The sequence below is a fragment of the Littorina saxatilis genome, linkage group LG6 (genome assembly GCF_037325665.1).
Source record: "Littorina saxatilis isolate snail1 linkage group LG6, US_GU_Lsax_2.0, whole genome shotgun sequence".
Taxonomy (NCBI): domain Eukaryota; kingdom Metazoa; phylum Mollusca; class Gastropoda; order Littorinimorpha; family Littorinidae; genus Littorina; species Littorina saxatilis.
Genome location: NC_090250.1, coordinates 17,305,150 through 17,311,439, shown reverse-complemented (window position 1 = coordinate 17,311,439; position 6,290 = coordinate 17,305,150).

The following is a 6,290-nucleotide window of genomic DNA, read 5'->3' as shown; positions in this document are numbered from 1 at the left end:
CAAGGCCCCGGCGGGGTCCAGGGGCAGCGCCCTGGTGGGGGGTCCAGGGGGGCGAAGGCCCCCGGCCGAAAACGAATTTTATGAATTTAAAAGGGTTTCTCTGGCCTCTCCTGAGTTTAATTCTGATAAATAAGAACCTTGTTGGAGATACAAAAAGTAACAAAAACTAAAAATTTTAGGGACCTGGCAAGCATTAGAAACAACAAAAAGTGCACTATCAGTCCATTTGGCATAACACAGTATGAGATGACTATCAATGAGGGCGCAAAAAAAAAAAAAAAAAAAATTGTCAAAATTTCTCTGAGACGGAAATCCGTCTGAGACGGAGGAACTCCCACCCATGATTTCTCTGTTAACCTTTTTATCTTTCCGCCCAGCTTTGGCGCCGAAAATTCCCTGCTAAAATTTGTTTCTCTCACTTGTGGTTTTTTTTTTTATCCCACTCTCAAGTTTTGATCATTTTCTTTTCGTAAAACTTCGAATGTTTCTGGCCACGTCACGCACGTGCATCATGTGTGTGAGTATGTGTGTGTGTGTGTGTGTGCGCGTGCGTGCGTATGTGTGTGATTGTGTTTGTGTGTGTGTGCTTGTGTTTAACTGTTGTCGCTCTTTTTCAAGACTACCCCAGAAAAACGTACCACGTGATGTACACACAACTCTGGATTTTTTCCCCAGCTGCGTTGTACGCTATCCTTATCAGCAACATTTTTGGCTGTGGCTACATCCACGGGTCCGTGCCTCGAGTCCCCCATGCTAAATCCACGTCACTGACAAGGGACGCTACTCTTTCCCAATATTTTCCTGCTTTCGGTTCGGCACTTAACAGACATGACTAGGACGTCAGCTGTAAAATATCAATGTCATAATTCCATGTTTAGACTTTATGAGCAGTATACAGCGTTCTCTGTGGTGACATTGCAACATTGCAGCCCCCCCCCCTGAACTTGAACTTGCATGTTTATTCGGGATTTGCACTTTCCTAGTTTGCGGTGATTTTTGATGCAGTGTGAAGCATGTGTGAGGGCCCCAAAGGGTTTAAAATCGTGATCGTGATTGGCGTTTTTTGACCTTTCTGTGACCGTGATTGCCGAAATTTCCATTTCTGTGATCGTGATGGGACTTTGCCCGTGATCCGTGATGACAAAAAAATCAAGTCTCGTGATCGTGATCGTCATTTGTTTTCGTGATCGTGATGGGCATTATTGCAAAGCATTTTATTTTCAACGTACATTTTTCACAGCTGTATCACTCTATGATCCTCTATTCGTCAAGGAGCCAATCCTGATTGAAGGGAAGCAACAACATATTCAGAAATATGATTTTGACAGCGATTGCTTCCCTTTAAGAGAACTAATCACACACAAAAAAGAGATCCAATCAGAAGGCGAATTGCAAAAGTCTGCCAAACTTCATCCAATGGAAGGGCTTCGTGCTAAAGCCTTTTGAGTGCATTCAGTCAAATTCGAATTCGAAGATCAAAAATGGCGTGCAGCGGTACTGTCATCGAACCTCTTATATTTTGTGGATTCAAACCAGACCAAAGCAGGCGGCGAGAATGCCTTCCTTGATGGAAAGGTCAGGCTACGGGTACGTCTTTCCGAAGACGAAATGTCAAGGTATGTTGATCTATTCAGGGCCGGACTAGGTAAGTACTAGGGGGGGGGGGGGTTACAGATGGGGGTCCAGGGGGCAAAGCCCCTTGGTGGGGGTCCAGGGGGCGAAGCCCCCTTGGTGGGGGTGAAGCTGAACGTTTTTTTATGTTTCTGGAGGGAAAGGAAGCCTCTCCTTGAACGAAAAAGGTAAATTCGACAGCAAGCTGTATAGGCAATGAAGAAGAATTGAGATTGTAAGGCCTAAAAAAAAAATAGGTGTGGTTACGATAACCTCACCTACCCTATTTTTAGGGGCCGACCCCATAACTTTTTATTACATTTGTCAAAAACCACACCAAAAAACCCAACAAAACGAGTGCAGAAAACGCAATGAAAGCGAAAGCGCTTGAGTCGCACACTTATTACCCTGTCAAGTAGGTTTAATTTGTATACATTAGAAAAAAAGTTTAAAAAAAAAGGGAGTGATTGCCTACCTTCCTACCCTTTTTTTTGTGGCTATGTTACCGTAACCACACCTATTTTTTTGGGGGGGGGCCTAAGGACTCATACTTTTCATCACAAAAATCGTTGAAGAAAAATGTCTTTCGAAAGGGGGTGAGAGGTGCAATTTCTCCTCGGATTTCATGAAGATCCAGATGCAACCCCCCCCCCCACCCCCTCCCTCCCCCACAAAACAAAAAATAAACAAAAAAAGCGTTTGGGAGGTATGCTTAAGCCGGGGGGGGGGGGGGGGGGGGTTGCGCAACCCCTGTAACTCCCCCCCCCTAATCCGGCCCTGTCTATGTTGCTCTATGACTGTTCTGAATGTAGGCAAAGATCTTGAAATTTGTTCAAGATCTTTGAGTTTGATTGAGATCATTGACATTGTCGACATTGCCACGTCCGGCTGTCACTCGCTCAGTGTAACCTCGACTGGCTCGAGTCTGCGTGTAGCCAAAACCGAAACTAGAAATGTGTTTTTCATCCCAGCAACGTGGACACGCTTGGCATAGATTCTAATTGTCGCTTCTTTACATTAAGCTTGGATTTATTTTAGCGCCTGTAAACTTATCAACAATGGGTTAAATTCAGGAACTATGGCGGGGAGACGTGCCAGTTTGGGTCACTTGATCCTCATGTCAAAGTCTATCAAAGTCATGTTCGTTGGGGATTTTGTTATTATAAACTCTACCATCACACATACATGTAATTGAATTTCAATCCACCCAATAGTTTTTGAGAAAATGGGATTAAAAGATTTAGCTCTGGAAATGTGAAATTGTGCAAGTATATATTCATGTGTGTGAGTGAGGGTGTGGGAGTTGAATGTGTATGAGTGTATATTCCTTCACCCACCTTCATGATTCCTAGACTGACCTTTAGTCAGGATTATAGACTCTACCATCACACATACATGTACTTTAATTTCAATCCACCCAATAGTTTTTGAGAAAATGGGTTTATTTCATTTTCATTTTCATTACTTTATTGTCCCATCGCTGGGAAATTCGGGTCGCTTCCTCCCAGTGGAAAGCTAGCAGCAACGGTGTCGCGCTACCCAGGTGTCTGCGTGTTTAGGTGTATTCAGCCACCTGCACTTATGGCAGAATGACCAAGGTCTTTTACGTGCCATTGTGATGACACGGGGGTGGGACATGGCTTCCGTCTCTGGGTCTGCACATAAAGTTGACCCGTGTCCGTCCCGGCCCGAATTCGAACCTGCGACCTTCCGATCACAAGTCCAGTGCTCTACCAACTGAGCTACCGAGAGAGAGAGAGACAGAGACAGAGACAGGCAGAGACAGAGAGAGTCAGTTCTTCAAGATTTAGCTCTGGAAATGTGAAATTGTGCAAGTATATATATATATTCATGTGTGTGAGTGAGGGTGTGGGAGTTGAATGTGTATGAGTGCAGGGGCGGATTAGGGGAGGGGGGGTTACAGGGGTTCCGGACCCCCCCCCCCTGGCTGTCAAAAAAAAAAAAATTCATACTAACTTTAAAAGAAATAATGAGTGGCTGCTGACACCAGTTGATCATGTTTAAAATCAAGGATAAGCCATCAATTGTTCATAAAATAGCTAAAACTCTTCAGCTTCTAGGGGGCTAAGCCCCCCAGACCCCCCAACGGGGCCTTGCCCATGTACCCCACAAGGTCTACCCCTGGACCCCAGGTTGTACCCCCCCCCCCCCCTCTCTGGCTTAACTGCCCCGCCCCTGGAGTGTATATTCCTGTGAGTGTCTGTATGAGAGAGAGAGAGACTCAGAGAGCGAGAGAAAAAACAATGAAAACAACATTCTTGTTACTGATTACAAATCATGATATGTATTTCTATGTGTGAATGAAAGAGAATTAAAAAAAAAATAATAATAAAAAAGTGCAACAGTCTGTGTTGAATAAACAATAGATCCAGAGGAGCGAATAACTGTGTGGTTGTGTTTACTTTGACACGTGCTTTCTGTAACCTGCAACTCAGGTTTACCGTGACCGTGATTTGCCACTGGTGTTCGTGATCGTGAAAACAAAAATCAAGGTAACTGTGATCGTGAAAGCTAAAATTTCCCTTCCCGTGATCGTGATGATACCCCCCCTTTGGGGCCCTCATGTGTCGATTGTTCAAATACATTTAAGTGAATGTTGTCAACGTGTGGACTAAAGCTACCAACCGGAAGATGAAGAATGATGTATTGGTCTTCCCTATTCGCTAGATTGGTGCTGAGGGGCTGAACTCCGTAAGTCACAACTGTCCACAGTACTCCCATGATTTTGAATTCACCATTTTTTGCTCTCTTAAAATCTAAGAAGATCAAGCGGTCGTTCAGCAATGAGTTTGTGAATTCAGTTACTTCTCTTTATTGTTACAAGACCCAACACAGGGTCTGTTATTTTATGAAAACAAATTGCAACACAAATTGATTCTTCCTCCTCCTCCATCTCAACAATATGGCGCCAAGAGTCCCGAGTGCCAACGCGAGGCTTCGACTGCCGAGTGATTCCGAACGATTCCGAGATTCCGCGGAAATGACGTCACTGACGTGGATATAGCATGGGGGACTAGAGGCACGGACCCGTGGATATAGTCACTACCAACATTTTTATCTTCCCAGACTTTTTGTTGCTATTTCAAATCGTTGCTTTTGATTTGTTTGTTTGTATTTTTTCTTATAAAACAGTATGGAATTATCCGTTGTTTTTGGATTGTTTGTTTGTTTTCTTTGTTGTTGTTTTATCTGTGAAAGTTAGTGAAATTTATTTTTTACTCGACCTTTGTTCATGTCGTTGTTCTAGCTGAATCAGTTGCATTTGGATGTTAACGGGAAAGGAATACAGGATGCACCTTATAGCCTATAATATAGGTGTTCTAAAACGTTTGTTTTTAAAATTCCTAATCTCTCTCTCTCTATATATATATATATTTCTCTCTCGTTGTCTCTCTCTTATAAACATGTAGCAGTAGTTTTCTTTACTTGTTTATTCTTTAGCCATTTTAGACTAGTCCCCCTCTTTAGGGCGAGGGCCAGATGTAAAAAAGCAGATCACTGATTTCTTTATTACCCTCGTTAAATAAAGAATTGTTCTTGTTCTTGTTCTCTCCCTGTGTCTCTCTGTCTCTATCTCTCTCCGTCTCACTCTGTCTCTCTCTCTGATTAATAACGTTGTTTGGTTGCGGGACAAGTACTGCTAACTGCTGATTGTTGCAACATGAATAAGTGTTAGAGATTTGAGGGATTAAATGAACCATGTTAATTGTTATTTTGTGATAAAGATGCCGCGCTCTTTACTATTTGTATCGGCTATACACATCTTTCCGTCCAAAGCAATTTGATAAAATGTTTTAAATATTGTTAGGGACAAAAAGTGAACATGCACCTGAATATTTATATCCCCTTTTCATGGTACATATGGGCAGCATTGATAAAGCACCCAGCAAATTCAGTGAATACCTTGCATTTTGAAATGCGCTGTTTTTACTCAGGCTTTTTCTTGTTGCAAATGTGCTAAATGCATCAGAATTGTACTGACTGGTTCCTCAATCTTTTCATTTTATTTTATTTTTTCTTTATTGAGGAAATGTTTTATTTGTTGTCTTGATTAGTATTTTTCTCTCTCCCTTTATCATCTGTTGTTTTGTGTGTGAAAAGATGCATTCAAAATGACAACTAGATTCAAAATGATCAATATTTGACGAAGTTTACAATCCAAAATGTTTGTGATTTAATTTTCAGAATTGTTATTAAAATCTTTTCACACCATCATTGCGCTGTATTGACATGTGTTTTCTGTGATAACCATAGTGTGTTTGTGTGTGTGCATGCATGTGTGTGTGTCACGTGTGTGTGTGTGTGTGTGTGTGTGTGTGTGCGTGCGCGTATGTGTGTCAGAGAGAGGCATTTGTGTATGTTATGCATTGGGTGAGGGGAGGGTGGTGGTGGTTAAAACAGAACTTTAATTGATTTACAATATAGTGATGTTTGCACATAGACGACATTGTCACAAAAGTTTCATTATAACGTAGTTCTGTTTAAACTAGAAACCGCCCTCTTTATACACACTGTGACCAAATCATCCTACACGAGAGAGAGAGAGAGAGAGAGAGAGAGAGAGAGACAGAGAGAGAGACAGAGACAGAGACAGGCAGAGACAGAGAGAGTCAGTTCTTCAAGTTATAACCCCCTTCAATATCACCTTCATAATACAA